The sequence below is a fragment of the Lathamus discolor genome, chromosome 2, assembly GCF_037157495.1.
Source record: "Lathamus discolor isolate bLatDis1 chromosome 2, bLatDis1.hap1, whole genome shotgun sequence".
NCBI lineage: Eukaryota > Metazoa > Chordata > Aves > Psittaciformes > Psittacidae > Lathamus > Lathamus discolor.
In genome coordinates, this window is record NC_088885.1 from 91171254 (window position 1) to 91186223 (window position 14970).

Consider the following 14970-nt stretch of genomic DNA (forward strand, 5'->3'; position numbering starts at 1 on the left):
GGCAGTATAAGTATTCTCCTAAGTCCCGGGGGGACGCCAGCGGGGGCTGCGCTCCTGCGTTCCCAAACGCCTTCAGGAGCAGCTACCATTTCTGGTTAGCTGTAGCTGCTGTACGGTTTTCCTTAGGAGAAAAAAACGCTCACCAAACCAAAGCCCTCGTTGGGTATTAAATGCTACATGCCTGCCCCTTGGTAGCTATGTCTGAGTGTCTGGGGATACTGAGGAATAACGTGTTGTTTGAGGACAGCCGAGCTGTGAGGAGCATGGGTGCGCGGGCAGGATCCGAGCTCTGCTGTGGTGAGGTTTAATGAGCTCGGCAGCAGCAGCCAGGGCTTTGGTAAAAACAGCAGCGTGTCTGCTGCCCTTGGAACAATTGGTGCTACTAGTGCCTCCTGCGAAGAGCTGCAGCATGTTACTGCCATGGCCCTTGACGAATCTTGCCTATCTCTTCTTGCATACTTCTTCTAATACATGTGCTGGCATCTGCAGTTCTGCCCTTGAAGTCAGGCACCGGGGCATGATCCTTGAATTTTCAGTTTTCAAAGCAGTGCCATTGATTGACATAATAATAATGTCCTTTCATTATTATCTTGCATCTGCACATTAGTTCTGCAGAGCGCACCAAAGAGAAAAGGGAAAATGCCCACTTCTTTTTTCTTCGCAGAAGAAAACAAAGTTAAAGTTGTAAAACTTTTATTTGCTGTCTGATGAAGTGGGAAGAAAATACTCTCTTAACATCATTTGTTGTGTTCTATCTTGCTCTTGGGAGCTTGCGGGAAGATGACAAAGAGCTGTGTGTGCCCTTAGATTTAAGGATATCCAAACCCCCATAAAAGTATTTCAGAGAAAAGCTCTTGGAGCAGACAGAAGTTTTGCATTTGTAGAAGGGTTTCTTGCATAATAGTTGCCAAGGATACAGCATCCAGTGAACAGAGCTCTGCCTGGCGCACAAAACCTTTGGAAGGTCTTGGTGTGCTGGGTCAATTCTGTTTTCATGTGCTCAGTTGTCCCCAATTCAGAGACTGGTCCCATTGTTTTCAAGGGAGGCTTTTTTTTTTTTTGGAGTCAGAGCTAATTAAAAGAAGTGCAGGAAGGATTCCGACACCTAATGAAGTAAATAAAGAGATAGTTTAAAATCTGGATTTACAGTTAATTCAGCCTGATTTTCAAGGGTATTCCACTGTGCTTTGTGTTTGCTTTGCTTTGAGTACTGAACCACCCCCTACTACCCTTATCCCCTTTCCTTTCCCCATTTAGTGTTTTAGGAGCCATCTACAATCCATGGCCACTTCTATACATTTAACTCCTGTGTTTCAGTGTGCAGCGTGTTTATCAAGTTTGATTGTTTGGAAACTGGACTTGCAGACTTCGGTTGAAAGATGGCCTGAGTATCTAGAGGTGCTGTAAACCTGGCTATTGAAAGATAGCTACTCTACTAAAGGAAGTCCTGGCCCAGTGACACTTAATCTGAGGTTCTGACTCTTGCAAGCGTTTTGTTTCCACAGTTGTAATGATGTGGGCAGGCTCACTGGAATCTGCTTATATGGTTACAGTTACCTTTCTGTTTGCAGAACCAGGGCCTCTTCCAGAGTGCCTTGATTGGCCTCTTGTTCTTCTCTTATCTTCTAAAAAGGAGAAAAAAAAAAAGAAAGCTTGATTAGATTTGTTTACCTTTACTAGTTACATTGAAAGCTTAGTTCTTTGTGTGCACTTGCACTTACTTTCTGCGTTTGGCATTACATCTTCGTGTATGTAATTTTGTAGAGCTAATTAATTGTGTTGCTTTTTAAGCACAGGTTTTTTCCATTTTCTTTTTTGGAGGTGGAGATATTATTTCTGTAGTTTTTCCTCAAGACTGTATTCACCTGATCTATAGAAGATTTTGCTCCACTTCTCCCAGAGATTAGGACAAACTTTGTGATCTCAGAGGAATGTGGCTGTCAAAGCCAAGAGTGTAGGCTGAAATTTAGGTGTCAGTTCACATTGACACATTTGGGTCTTCATTGTTTAATTACTTTGAAAATTAGTGAGCTAATGGATTGATGGTTCATTTAGTATCTTGATGGTGTCTAAAGCAAAATATCTTGGAGTAGATTTAAAGAGTTAATAGCTCAAATACATAGTAATGCTTATGTCTGAATCATTCCTGAAATCATGTGGCCTTTCTGCCAGCAAGTTCAAATGATCAGTGCTAGTTTTCTTTCATCAGTTTTTAAGTTACCATCTTTTGACTGGGATGAATATTCACTTATTCTCTGAACAGTGCTGCCAGCTTGCTGCCTTCAAATCACTGGTTTGTACATCTCCTCATAGACAATGTACTGCTGTGGGATGTATTTGAGTGAAGTTAGTAGCAGCTCACTTCAGTGGGTGTAAGATTTCACCATTACCGAGTTGAAATTTGTAGTGACATTGGTGTTTTTGTAGTTAAAATAACTTGTGCATTGCAAGTCATTGTAAGTTAAATATTATAAACAATTATTAAGAAAAACATTTAAAACTTAAATGAAAAATATTTTGACATCCTGACCTGTTGCAGTATGTTGTTGATAGCTTATTTTGTAACCAACAAATGTTATAGCTTGACTGCAAAGGGCACCATTTGTTTAGTCCAGTTCTCTTGAAGTACAACTCTTGATTTCATATGTTGGGTTTACTACTTACTCTTTTTAAACATACAAGTATACTTAAATCTGGATGCAAGTCTAGATCTATGAAGTGTCTCCTGAGAGGCAGTGGTTTTAGATCCTTGTGGAGGAGCACAGTGAAATTAGGTGATCAAGTTCCATGAACACTGGCCAGGACGGGCTTTACTGCCGTGAATGCAGCAAGCATCTGGATGAGGTGGAGCACCTAAGCCAGTTGACAGGGAAAACTGACAAGAAAGGTGTCTTCAATCCTTTTTTTAATTTGGAATTAGTTAAATAATTGCAACCTCCTCCCCCTCATCTTTCCCCCCACACACTTCTGTCTGTGCACACATCTTTTGTTACATCTGTATCTGGATGGAGCAGCTTGCTGTATCCTGGGTTGTACTCAATTCTGCTTTGTGTGTGTGGCATGCAGACAGACTGAACTGAGCCCTATTTCCCCATGGCACTGCTGTAGGAAATGTTTACCTTGGGTATCCCCTATGGGTTCAGGTTCCTTGGTGCTAGATGGTGCAATGCCATCTTAGTTGTTGACGCAATGAAGTACCATAAATTCTGTTGTGGGATTTTTAGCCACAACTACAAATTCTTGCTGAGTAACTCATCCACATTGTAGAACTTCTGTTAGTTGCTTATATTGATTTGACTGCCCAACGTGCCATTTTGGATTTAATCTTTACTGCTTTGTTTCTGAGTATTTTAGGGCTCTCTTACTGTTTGTTGTATGAACAAAAACTGGATCTAGTCTGGACTCTGAATTCAGATGTCCCTTTTGCCTGTTTCTGTGAACCTTGGGAAAATTCAGAACTGAATCTAAATTTGTGGCTCAGGCCAAGTGCCAATAATGTGCTTTGAATCTAATTTGGTAAGTTGGGTTTGTTGGCTTTGAATTGCTTTGAGTTACTTGATACTTATGACTTGCTGACACAGGGTCATTCAGGAGAGTGGAGATATATATACACATATATATATGGTTGATGTCAAGTGGTATGCTTTTTTTAGAGATCATCTTCATTATAATTTATTCATATAATTACAGCATGCTGAGTATGTTGCCATATTATGTTTTCACATCCTACAGTACTGTTCAGTGTTGGGGCAGTTCTGTAAGAAATACACATTTACTATAATATGGAAAATCACACTGTCTAATTTATTGAGAAAATGTAATTGCAATACTTTGTGTAATAATATAAAACAACAAAAAATCTCACAGTGTATATGGTGTACTGGTGGTCATGATGGAAAGGGGAGATACAGTGCGATAAGAATAGTTGTTTTGACCTCCTGTTCCCTCTGAGAACACTGAAGACGACTTCCGTGCTTAAATCTCTTGCAAGAATTTGTAATTAGGAATAGTGTCATTCAAGAAACAGTAATACAGGCAAATAAATGCAATGAGAACTAGAGGGATTTGGGAGTTTCATTCATAAAGAAACCATCCAGATTTCCATGTTCAGCTGCTGTGATTTAGCCCTAGATTAAAGCCAGGGCTGACTCTGGGCATGGTGTGATGAAAACTGATACCAGAGGCTGTGCCATGGGGTTGTGTCCTCGCATGGAGCTCAGCTCTGGCATTGAACTCACTGCCAGTCTGTATACTGGCATCAACCTCAGGTTTTCTGAGAGCAGGAAGTGTACCAACTGGCTCCTTTTCCCTGTGTTTCCTTGAAGCACAGTGGCATTACTAAATGCCTTGGTGCACAGAAGCTACACAGAAGAGAGGATGGTTTAGTTCCTGATCCTTCTGGAGGCAGTGGTAAATAGAGCAGGTGTTTTCTGAAGAGAACATTTTTTAGTCATTATCCTCTTCATGGGAGCTGAAGAACATAAAATGGAAACTGGATTATCTTCATTGTCCCAGGGAAAATGAAGCCACAGACAGGGGAAATTGGCTGATATCTTCTGAAAGTGTGGTTGCTGAGGACTGGGGAATATTTCAGTTGAGGGCTGTTAAGATGCCTAGGGCTTTCAAGTTCTCCCTGAGGCAGGTGGACATTGTCCATTTTTCATCCTTCAAGAGAAGAGGGTGTTCGTCAATGAGAAAATGAACATGAGCTGGCAGTGTGCGCTCGCAGCCCAGAAAACCAACTGTATCCTGGGCTGCATCAAAAGGAGCGTGACCAGCAGGTCGAAGGAGGTGATCCTGCCCCTCTACTCTGCTCTTGTGAGACCTCACCTGGAGTATTGTGTGCAGTTCTGGTGTCCTCAACATAAAAAGGACATGGAACTGCTGGAACAAGTCCAGAGGAGGGCCACGAGGATGATCAGGGGACTGGAGCACCTCCCGTATGAAGATAGGTTGAGGAAGTTGGGGCTGTTCAGCCTGGAGAAGAGAAGGCTGTGTGGAGACCTCATAGCAGCCTTCCAGTATCTGAAGGGGGCTTATAAGGATGCTGGGGAGGGACTCTTCATTAGGGACTGTAGTGATAGGACAAGGGGTAATGAGTTAAAAAACAGTGGAAGTTCAGATTGGATATAAGGAAGAAGTTTTTTACTGTAAGGGTGGTGAGGCACTGGAATGGGTTGCCCAGGGAAATTGTGAATTCTCCATCCCTGGCGGTGTTCAAGGCCAGGTTGGATGAAGCCTTGGGTGAGATGGTTTAGTGTGAGGTGTCCCTGCCCATGGCATGGGGGCTGGAACTAGATGATCTTGAGGTCCTTTCCAACCCTAACTATTCTATGATTCTAAGAGGAGATTTAACACAATGGTTATTTCCAGCAGGTTTCTGAAATGTTCTGGATCTGGTGTTTCTGGAGCTGACAAAAGCCTTCAAGAGATTGGTGATGTAGTGGCCTTGTGTGCTTGAACTTTCTATGGAAGGGCAGGGGAGTAGGACCCAGCTCTGTCTTCTGTCTGGAAAGCATGAACTACATAGGAGTCTTGTGTGAAACACACTCTCCTGGGGGAGTATAAACACCTGCCCAAAGGCACAGCTGTGAAAAGTGTTCCAGTCTCCAGCAGCTTATTGTCTTCTGTGGTGTGCACCTTCAAAGGAGCAGAGATACCTGTACACCAGATACAAAGTAACTGTCAAATGCTGGGCTTTATCTCTGGCTGTTTAATGTTAGAGGTCTTTGAAGTTCTCGCAAGGTTCTTCTGACAAGTTATAGTTTGGGCAAGTTATAGTTCAGTTGCTTGATGTAGGCTTAAAAGCCATATTGTAAAAGCAGGGGGGGGCAGACCTATCCTGTATAACTAATTCCTGAATTTGACACTTGTCACTCGCAGGTCTCTCAATATGGCTGCTCATAGCTCAAGAGTCTTCATAGAGCTCTGTGTAAAGAATGGTGGTAGTGAGTGTGCTGGTAATTCTCCAGGTGCTGCTGAATTGAAATCACAGATTGGTCAGGTGGAGCCTCTGAAAACTTGCATCACCATGTGTTTACTGGAGGTTTGGAATCAGACAAAGAAGATGGAATAGGAAGAAGTTAGACCTTCCTGTTATTGTACCCCAGATCTTGTGCTTACAGTTAAAAATTTGGATGTTTTCTTTCAAAACCAGTTGTAGATACCTCCTTTCTTCCAAATCCTTTTGAAATTGTTGTACGAAGGTTGCTAATGGTTTCAGTTAGCAAGAGACGAAGACTGTTTCAGCCTGTATATTGGTGGAGGAATGGTCAGAAAAAAAGGGGGAAACTGGCATGTTGCAATCTCCTTTTGTTCCTGTACTGTCCAAAATGAGAACAGAAGTTTTAAAAACTTTCAAGAAGAGTTTTCTGTTTCCTCTGCCTGCTCAGCCATCTTACCTTACCAGTCATTAGGGTTTAAGTGAGAGTCCCTTTTCTTTCTGTTTGATCTCACTCAGTGGGTTTTAAGGAAGAGTACTACATCGCTTGTGCAACTGTATGCAAGGCAGTAGGGCTGTAAGTCACTCATCCATCATATCACCTGTGGTGCTACTTTGCTTTTCAGTCCGCTTCATAGGCCATTATTCTGCCAGGACAGGTTGGTACCTCTAGTCTGAAAGTATCATGTATTTTTCAGTGACCCTGAGTGGTCTGGGCTGGGGCTATACACACCTTCTTTGGTAAGCAGTGTTTCAGTAGGCTGTACCCCTGTGCTAAGATACTACTTTATTACCAGCTTAGAGGAAAGAGTGCCAGCTACTATACCTCTGTCATCACTTTCCACACCACCTGGATTGCATTACATTAATATTAACTTTATATTGTATTACAGTTATTAATAAGACAGCAAGGAATGTTGTTACATATTTTTAGCAGAGGAACAAGTTGGGACAAAAGTAGCAGTGAGCTTTCTAGTAGGCCCAGCTACCTAGAAACACCTGCAACCATCTGGCACATGAAACTATTGAAGTCAAGGTGAGTGAGGCTTGAAAGTTCACTTTCCACACGTCAGCAGCTTAACACATATACATTAAAAAAAAAAAAGACATTCCGTTTCCAGTTCCAAACACTTAAAAAGAAGTAATTCTGTCATTCCCAGCATTTTAAGAATGCTTAAAGAAGAAAAGAAAGAGGTAGACCTTTTACTTTCACTATGACTCCTTGACTTCTGTAGTTATACTTCTAAGTTGATCCTATATCCATTTTGTGGGTAGGATATTTATTTGAATTACAGAGTGGAAAATTGCTAATTTTGATCCTGGATGCCAAGCCACTATTTGCTAAAGAAGGGCAACATGATATTATTAATTTTTTGGTCATATTGGTCATCATTTTATGTCGTAGTGCTTAAAAGGCAGAATAGCAAAGAGTAGGGTGACTGGAAAATCAGCTTCATCTGCTTATAGTCATAGTTCTAGAGCTGTTGGTTGTTTTTTCTAGAAAAGCAGCTTCATTTCCTATTAGTCATAGTTCTAGAGCAGTTTTTAAGGCAAAGTGTATATACTTGCCTTAAACAGGAACAGGAGACTTGGACAGTGTTGCCTTGTGTTTACTGACAGTTAAACTCTTGATATTAGGAAGATGAGAAAAAGCTCTATAAATAAACAAGTTGTAGTACAAAGTCAAGTTAGGTGTGTGATTATATGCAGTAGTATGGGCGTGTGTGTGGTTTGAAACATTATGGTCATCAGTCACAAAAATACTAAGCTGTACCTTGTGCTTTGTGTAGGCAAACCGGTTGTATTGCTTGTTTGTATTTACTGACACAGATAAAGCAATACAGTTTTCCTCTTGTACATAGCATGGATGATTATATTGGTGTAAAATGTGCTTGCAGATAGCTTGTATTTCCCTATTTAGCAAAGAAAGTTATGCCTTCAACTTAGTTTCTATGCTTTCTTCCGCTTTTAGAAGCTACAGACTATGCCAGTTAAAAAGACAGGTAACATTGATAATGGTTAAAAAATAAAAATGTGAGACATTACAGTGCTGTTATTTGAAACAGTATGCCTACATCTAATAATGCACCCATCAACCTTTGTTAAATTGAGAAAATAAGTATTTTGTTTATCATTTTAAATACACTATTGCAGCCACGGGTAACAGTTTCAGTGGTAAAGTGATTGCCTCAGCTGCTGGTGAGCTGCCTGGGGGTTTTGTGTCCAGCTGTTTCTGATGGCAAGGAGAACCAATACTGCAAGGTATTAGGTCAAGTTAATGGTGCTTTTTAATTTTTCTAATTTAAGTATATGGCAGTGTTCTAACACAGGTTTTTAATGGTGACAGGTCATAAGTGCTCAATACTTTCTTGATGTGCTGGTGTTTTGTATTAGGTTATGTATTGACTAGCAAGGAGAAGCTTAAGTTCCTAGCCCCACTCTGGTGGGGCTGCTCAGCATGTTTGTTGTGACCTGCCTGGCATGATTTGGGGTTGGGAAAGGGGGTACCTGTGGTAGCTAGGCTGTTCATCCAAGCCTCATACGCAAGGTAAGGCTAGCTGAAATACCACATCCTGTTTCCTTACTTCATTACTACGAGGACATTTCACAGCAAGGTTTGCAAGGAAAGAGTATAATCGCAGCACATGCAATCAGCAGTTCAACAGTAATATCATCTGTGCTAGTGAAATACCAAATGGGGACTTGAGCCTGTTTCTTGTCAGAGTGGAACAGAACAGAAGTTCTGAATTTTCTCCAAAGCACCAGTGATGACCCCATTCTAGCTGTGGGGTAGACATAAATAGACTTCTAGTACTCGGAAACACTTGGCATTTTTTGGGAAGTGGAGAAATTGAAAGAACCACATATCTATTCTCTGTTTATTACCATACTGCAGCAGCTGTCCCTGGAGCATGACCTTTGGCTCCATGAAGGAGGGATTTTGTTTTTCCTCTTCGTCTTTAGCATTGTGAGGGAGTTGGCTTGTAGAAATCTTGAGTCCTCTTTGTGGGAGGTCTTCGTGTCTCTGGTGGGGGAGACCCACCCAGGTTTGCCAGGCAGGGAATTAAGGATACCTGTTTGCACCTGATAAGTGCAGCAATCTGCAGAGCCTGACAATTAAAGGTGATGAGCAGCTGGAGACCAATAAGGGGGAGAAAGAAAATAGTGCTATTTCCTGTGACCTTTGGAAAGGAAGTTTCTTGAAATTGTGAGGTTCATTTGTGCCACCCTGTCTTGCAGTTAGTGAGGACTTCTGTGGCTGACTGTTGCCTATCAAATGTATGTTAATTTGTGGGATTTTCTTTGTGTTTTGGTGTTCACTTTTTTTCTGGCCACTTTCAAAAGGGTACAAGGACTGAGAAGTCTGACAGTGATGAGTAGCAGGTGCCAAGGAAGGGAGGTGAGCTGCTGACTTATGTCTTGTTATGGAAGTGGGTCCTAAGATTAGCACCTTCTGTATTTCAGAGATTTTCCCTCATGAGGGACACTTCATTGAAATCCTTCCTTTACGTATCATTATAGGAAACTGTAATGCGATTTGAAAAACTGCCTGAGGAAGAAAAGCTAATGCTAGGGCAAATTACACTATTTGTGCATTTCAGTCTCCAGATGTGTTTCTTGCTTGTTTTCATTTTTCTTTCAAGTGCTCTGTATTGTACTACCAGTTGATTCAAGCTTCAATTATAATTGCAGGAGGCCTGTAACCCTCCAGTGGTCACAAGTAAAGTTGTCAGGCTTTATTCACAAGTGGAAAAGCTGGGTATAAGTTGGACATGGCATTTTATTTCAGACAGACGTGACTGATTTAGCCTGTGTTGGTATTCTAAATGATTAATGCATTGCAATGATCATTGCAGTCACAGCTGAAGGACTCTGATTTTACTGTGAATTTTTTTGTTCTGGCTGGATTATAATAGATGAGATGTTTTTGTCTTGTGGCTGTACAAGGCAGAAGGAAATGCAACTCTTCTGAATTTAGTATCCAGTTTTTTGTTTGCCAGTGACTCAAGCATTCCCTTCCTGTCTTATGCAGCTATCATTTTATATTGCAGTACTTGTTGTTGTGTTTGCTTGTTTATGTCCCCTTTCCATATTTTTGAGAAGTGAGCTTGAATTATTGTATTATTGAATTAAGAAAGTGAGTTTGAAATTATAGTTATCCTACTTCCTTGTAGATGATAACATGGCCTTGTTTAGATGCTGACTTCAACTGTTGCCTTTTTTTTTTTTTTTAAGCCGAATTACAGTGTTAACTTGTCTGCAGTTTTGTTTCAGCTGCTGTATGTTTGGGTTTACTGGGCTTCTGCTTTAGGTGGAAGTTAACTGTAGTTACGAAACTTTCTAGACTGAATTCTGGCTTAGGAAGGAAAACGAGCCCTTTTACTGATGAAGCTGAATGCTATGGGAGAAGTTGTAGAAAAAATCCTGATCTTTTAGAAGGTGAAGGAGTATAGTTTCTGAGACTTAGGCTGTCACTGAATTATGCTTTTAGGCTTTCTGTCTTCCTGATGGACATTTTTGCTTGGTTTTGAATGTGGATGAAAAAAGCCACCAGTTATGAATGTGAACTTATGTTAAGCCTAGGGTATGTGTGCAGTTTTTTATGTGCTTTTATTTCACTTGCTGAAGAGTAGTGATCAGCGCTCAAGAAAGTCTCTTTGGAGAAATGAGCACAGCTTGAAATCTGGAAGCTTGTGATAATGGAGGGAATTATCTCAAGATGCAGATATTCTTTCTTTGCTAATTAGATGTGCCTTAATTGATACATGTGTTGACCATGAAAGTCTTCAGAACATGTACATGCTCCTTGTAGACTTTCTTTATCTCTTGTCAAGGGATCACTGAAGGAGGCATCACCTAATATTTGTATATACAAAGATGAAGAGAATACTGTTTAGGCTGGATTTCAGAAGCTGTATATAAAAATATTAATGGTCCTGGGAACCTGGTAATGAAACACAGCATTACTCTTCCTCACATCATTGATTATAGGATTCAGCTTCAGTTTTAATTTATGAAAGTCATTGCTGTTTGATAGTTCATTCAGCTATATCCTAGAGGATAAGTGGTCCCATTGTGGTGGCACTTCCTTTTGTTTAGATGGTATTAAAACATTAGGCTCTATAGGTCCTCAGTTGCAGGGGAAAATGTGACTCCTGAAGATTAAAAAGACAGCTAGAGCTTAACATTTTTAAGTAAAGTGTTTACCCTTGAATGTATAGGAACTTCATGGCTTGAAGAAATTTCATTTAGTTACTTATTTATTTTGTGTGTTATGAAGTACAGGTATTTAAAAACATCCTTGCAAGTGCTGTTTCAAAGCAGGTCTTGTAACTGTTACCTCGGCACAGAAGTTCAAGAGCACACAGAGTAAGGACTGAGTTGTCTCCTCACAGGCAGTATTTTCAAGGCAGGATTGAAGTGGGCTCCTTTAGTGTTGAAAAAGCTAAGTCATCTGGACAGCTGCCAACGAAGGTAAAAGGATATTGATTTTCCAGGTTGCCGAAACATTGTCTGTCTTTCATAAGCATTAGATCATATTGGTAGGAATTGAAGTAAAACTGTGTTTTATTTGGTTTTTAGTGTTTTCCTTTGTGGACAGTCAAGACAGGCGAGATATGAGTGTACACTCTGCCAGTAAAGACATCGGGTAGCACAGAGTAACTGTCCAATGCTGCTCCTCCCAGTGTTGACCCAAGTTTACCGTCATGTTCTCTCAACATGTTTCAACATGTAATTGCATTGGCCTATATACAGCAGTGTGGCTGTCTTGGGCTTTAATCCTAGCCATTGTAAGAGTGCTGATTGAGTTGCAGGCTAAAAATAGGCTTTATTCAGACATACTGTATGCTATCAGTTGCACTCTGCTTTGGCAGTTTGTCGGTAATATGTCTTAATATTTGACAAAGGCAATATGCAGAATGCTGGCCAGTGATTTCTAGGATTTTATGCTTGTATAAGGTATTTTCTGAACTTGATGAAGTTGGCTAGTATATACGCCTCAAATAAGTGGCTCACGATATTGTTCTTCGATAGTTCTGGTAGGCTGCTGAAAGAACGCCCTTGCCTTAAACCCATTCTTTAGATTGATGTTGCTTCTGTGGGAAAGCCACTGGTAATAGACCACAGCATTTGGAAATCATTACAGCTAGGTGTGATTTGAGTGACAAAAAGGAGATTAGAAGCATTTTTCAGTGAAGTGCAAGTTCAGCTATATTTACTTCCTTCATGTTGTTATGGTTTGTCACTGATATTCCGGCAAATATTTCAGAAAGATATATGCAGCTGACAACGGGAGAATAGCTTGTTATCTTGCTAGTAGTCATCAGCTAGTGTTATTTTAAGAAGTCTCAAGGAGACTGATGAAAATTATGCACTCATGTTCTTCATCCACCAAATTAGATTTCTTGAAATAAAAACAGTAATCTAAATGTCTGACATAATTAAGCACCAACTCATAAAATATGGTTTGGAGAAATATTAAAATGAAAAAACCCAACTTCTTCCTTAGTGAATTCTTCTGAAGGAACCAGCATGGAATGCAGGCTGCCAGGTGCTCAGTCTCTGTTAAAATGTGAACATCTCCTAGATGTCAAAATCAGGGAAGGGGAAAATAAACTACAATTACTTGGACCACTGCATGCGTATGTAGATGCAATCAAAACAGTGTTTTCAAAACAAGTTGCTTTTTTTATACCTACCTTTGTTTTCTCATGTTGGTTACTTGTCCAAGTAAGGCTTGGACAAGAAGGCTTCTAAATAAGCCTTCAGTTGTAAGACTGAAGTGTGCTCTGTGAGTGAGTCACAGGAGGTCAGTATTGGAGTCATGCCTGCATGTTACTTTTTAACAGTTGGCTGCTTGACAATTTAAAAGTGACTGATCTCATGTTGCATTTCTGTGTGGCTACTAAAAATTCGTATGGTTTGAGTTATTCTTGAAGGCAGATTTCTGAGAGAACCAAAGGCTTATGGAGTTGGGGTGGTTGCATGTGAAGAGAAAAAAAGAGGGAAGGTCTGTAAAGTTTTCCTGGACCACAGACAAGGACACAATCATGAGCAGGTTGTTAGCCAAATTTGGTATCTCCTGTAGACTGCATTTTGTCAGTTGTAACTTTGTGAACAGATATTTTGCACGGGGATCTGTTCCAGAAAACTGAAACCCTTGTTTATTTTTGGGTATCTCTGTTAAATACTGATAGGATTCATTGTTAGAAATTGTAATTAGCTGCTTGGAGAAGTATACGAGTGATTTGGCATGACTGTTCTTACCATCGCCTGTAATAGCATAGTTGTTACAATCTTGTGACTGTCCTACCAGGGAATTTGACTCTCATATTTGTTGTTATGTTGAAACCTATTTTGGCTTGACTGTAAAGCTGTCACCACTGGGCAATGACCTGAGTGGTGCTCATATTAGTGTCAGCCTTTATGAGCTGCCTTAATGGAAAGGGGAAAACCTGTTTACTTAATCAGATATTATTGAAGCTAACTACAGTGTTTAGTTTGCTTTTGTTGTGGAGAAAGGAGAGAGGAGTGCAAATCCCTGGCCACAGAATGTTTATACAGTAATGCCGAGGTGTTTAGGCAACTACAAAGGCCTGTGTAGCAAAGGATGTTTGTTGCATCTCTCCCTCTTCCTACCCTTTCTCTTGCTTTTTTTCAGTGTTGAAGACTGCACTGTAGCAGGAGGCGCAAGCTCAATTTACAGGGATGGTGGTTTGCAGGTTGCTGTGAGCCTCCTCACAGAAGCAAATTTTGGCCATTGATGATAATCACTTTGTTACTCTTGACGGATGAAACCATGGTGATGGGTGTATTTTATGCATGGGGCAACTGTCTCATTCTTCCACTGCAGGTAACAGTAGAAATAAAATAGCCAGAGAAAGGCTGTATTTTTCCAAGAAAAGCATTTATTTAAAAGTTGGAAATAGTAGTATTGTGATTTTGCGATTCTCAGAAGCAATTTCTGGAGGGCCATCTACGAAAAGGGTGTGGCTGTAACCTGCAGTGCTAATAAAAAGATAAACTACTAATGAAATTACATTTAAGCTGTGTATTACAATCCAGTATTGAAAGCCTTGTGTGCTTCTGCCCATATCCATTAGTTACAACTGGGAAACATGTACTGTTAGTTGCAGAGATGGTTGCACTGGGTAAGATAAAGCTGACCTGTCATTTTTTGAGATCATTGAGTGAAGAGCTTCTGTTTGAGTGAAGACTCTGAAGCCCTTCTATATGCAGAAGGATAAGACTGGTGAAGCTACCACAGTAGTGCAAAAGGAAAAGCCAAACAAATCCCTTGTAATACAAACAACGCTTACCTTGCCTTTGGATGCTCATGTACATTTGTGGCAGGATGGGAAATGTGCAGTAAATATTGTCTTTCTTGTCTTAGCTCTTAGACAATAGCCATTCCTTTTTCCCAGAAACACGAGAGGTTTAGGAGTGTGGACCCTTAGCTCTCTGGGAGCAGGAGCAGATGGGTGGGCAGAGAGCGGCGCCTGGGCTTCCAGGATAAGCTCTTCAGCTGAATGTATCCTTGTGGCAAAATTGGCATGAAGTTTAAAAGCCAGTGCTGCTGCTGGCAGAACTTGGACTTAACATTCTGTTTATGCAGCTTTCCTTTGAGTGTTGTGTTGTTCCCTTAGTGTGGTCTCCTAAAGCCATACAAAGCAAAGTGTTAAGCTGATGAGCGGGTTTTTAATTGGCACCTTGTTTTGTTCTTGTCCAGGAGAAGAAAGGTTTGTACTTACTCTCTTATTTTAGCATTTGGGAGCAGGAGAATTATTTTGCTCTCTTAAGATTCTTCAAGCTTCTGTAGGAGAAAATAAGGTTAAAGAATTATGTCTGTTGCTTGGAATAAAATATATGAAGGCTTTCCAGCTTCCCTGAAGTAAGTGTTATGCTTTGAACCAGCCTCTGAGAAACTTTAAGCAAAAAGTTTAACCACAGGCAGTAGTGAATATAGTAATGACAGTAATGAATTCCTCTTTCTTAGCATCCTGACACTTTTCCTGACCACTTCTCTT

The 14970-nt window shown here is 40.6% G+C and overlaps 1 protein-coding gene across 6 annotated transcripts in view; it reads left to right on the top strand.

Annotated features, from left to right (window-relative positions):
- FHOD3 (formin homology 2 domain containing 3) overlaps positions 1 to 14970 on the top strand; it is a 379358-nt gene that overhangs the window by 733 nt on the left and 363655 nt on the right. The window lies entirely within an intron of this gene.